Raw genomic sequence first — 2,606 nt, forward strand, 5'->3', positions numbered from 1 at the left:
AGCAGTCAGGAAATCAAACGACGTATTGCATTAGGCAAATCTGCTGCACAAGACCTTTTTAAAGTGTTGAAGTGCAAAGATGTCAGCTTGAGGACTAAGGTGTGCCTGACCCAAGCCCTGGTATTTTCAATAACCTCGTGTATGCAAAAGCTGAACAGTGAATAAGGAAGACTTTAAGAACTGATGCATTTGAGTTATGATGTTAGAGGAGAATATTGAAAGTGCCATGGGCTGCCAAAAGAACAAATAGATCCATTTTGGAAGAAGTGCAGCCAGAGTGCTCCTTGGAGGCCAAGATGGCCAAACTTCGTCTCTCATACTTCGGACATATTATCAGGAGGAACCTGTAGCTGGAGAAGGATATCATGTTTGGTAAGGTGGAGGGTCAGAGAAAATGAAGAAGACCCCCAACGAGATGGATAACCAAAATGGCAGCATCAATGGGCTCAAGCGTGGCAACAATTGTGAGGTTGGCCCAGGATTGGGCAGTGTTTCTGCTGTGCATAAGGTCGCTATGAGTCGGTACTAACTGGATGGCACCTAACAACAACAACAACTTCATTTTCCATATGCATAAACCTCAAAATCTAGTGAAACCTGTGAGAACCAAAATGCAAAGTGTCTTGTTTTTTGGGTCTCTCAGGTTTTCCTCTTTGACAGTGTGTAATCTTAACCACTTTTCTGCTGTTCATTTTGGTGGAAAATATTTGAGTTCTTCTTTTTAGACAGGTTTCTGCCTTACAAAGGTTTCAACTTTTGCAGGTTTTCTTGGACTAGTAACATCAAAGGCATCTGACTGACTACCAGTTTGTTTATCTTTGTTTACTTTAAAATTGGCTTTCAAATATTTTTCTGTAGTTTAAATTTGCAGCACTGTTTTAATAAAACATTTTTCAATTATAGGATTGTACATTTATGCTAAATAAGGAGAAAAGCAGCTAATATCCATTTAATTAATAATTCAAATTTGTGGTGCTTTTAAAGAATATATGTATAATATATGTGGTTCCTTATCAATCTCTTATGGATTAGTAAATTTGTTGTTAAGTGCCGTTGAGTAGATTCCACCCATAGAGACCCATGTATAGGCTTTGTTGTTAAGTGCCTTCAAGTCAGTTCTGACAAATAGCTCCCCTGTATAGTGTTTCCAGCAGCTGGTGAGCTTGAATTGCTGACCTTGTGGTTCAAACCGACCTTGTGGTGCAGTGCATTATCCCACAGCACCACACCAGAGTTTAGGGGAGTGAAACCATTCAGTCAATCTAATAAAGCTACTGATACACTATAACAGTGAGTATTACTAGATTCTACATGCCTCAGTTCAGCCTTGAGAGATTAAAAAAACTTGGCGATCCTTCTGTTAAAAACATACCCATTAAAAGAGTTTACATGAGAACAGGTTCTGGCTGGTGATTCCGGTCAATTTGTACGTCTCAGTTCGCAAAGATGGCAGAGCAGGTTCCCAAGTCCGTGCTGTTTGTATGTCTGGGTAACATTTGTCAGTCACCCATTGCAGAAGCAGTTTTCAGAAAACTTGTAACTGATCAAGACCTTTTAGATAAGTGGAGGATAGACAGTGCAGCAACATCCTCATATGAAATAGGAAACCCTCCTGATTATCGAGGGCAAAGTTGCATGAAGAAGCATGGTATTCCTATGAGTCACATTGCCTGGCAGGTTACCGAAGAAGACTTTGCCACATTTGATTATATACTATGTATGGATGAAAGTAATCTAAGGGATTTGAATAGAAAAGGTAATCAAGTTAAAAACTGCAAAGCTAAAATTGAACTACTTGGAAGCTATGATCCACAAAAGCAACTTATTATTGAAGATCCTTATTATGGGAATGACTCTGACTTTGAGACTGTGTATCAGCAGTGTATTAGATGCTGCAAAGCATTTTTGGAGAAGGCCCACTAAAGCTTCATCCATTCATTGTTAAAGGCCAGCTGCGATGAACACCTTCATGGTGATGCTATATATTTTTCAGTCAGTGGATATATTAAAGTATAATGTTCCATAACTTAAGGCTGCAACTATTTCTTAAGTTGACTTAGACCATAAAACTAATTGTAAATGTTTTTTACCGTAAAAATAATTGTAAATGGAAACCACTTGTGATTGGCTGAGGAATAAATAAAAATCTTTGATTTCAGACAGTTAAAAAAAAAAAAAAAAGAGTTTACATGAAGGTCAAAGACATTCTAAAATGGGAGGTCATTAGGTTGAATAACCAGGGGCATCAAATCACTGCCATTTTTTACCTTCATCCATGGAGAACTAAACTAATGTCATATATCCCAATACCATCAGGTAAGGGCCTACTAAAAAAAGTTTGGGAAAAGTCCAGATTTAAATACCTGAAGAATCAACACATGCACAGAAGTACAAAGGAGAATACTATTTCTGTGCAAGCAGTTGTGAGACACCTAAATTCAACTGCTGTTTTTTTTTTAAAAGCCTAGCTATATTACAAATTTGTACTTAAGAAACTCAAGCGTATATTCAAACATTCAAAGTGTAGAATATCTGTAGTGAAACCCCCAAAACTATAAACAACAACATTTTATTAAAATAAAACTTTTAATTTAAGTAATATATTT

At 37.1% G+C, this 2,606-nt stretch overlaps 1 pseudogene; it reads left to right on the forward strand.

Moving 5' to 3' along the window:
* Positions 1 to 1,446: 1,446 nt before the first annotated feature.
* On the forward strand, positions 1,447 to 1,923 carry LOC102828781 (annotated as a pseudogene).
* Positions 1,924 to 2,606: the final 683 nt, after the last annotated feature.

This window comes from Chrysochloris asiatica, unplaced genomic scaffold (assembly GCF_000296735.1).
Source record: "Chrysochloris asiatica unplaced genomic scaffold, ChrAsi1.0 scaffold00427, whole genome shotgun sequence".
In the NCBI taxonomy this organism is placed as follows: Eukaryota; Metazoa; Chordata; class Mammalia; order Afrosoricida; family Chrysochloridae; genus Chrysochloris; species Chrysochloris asiatica.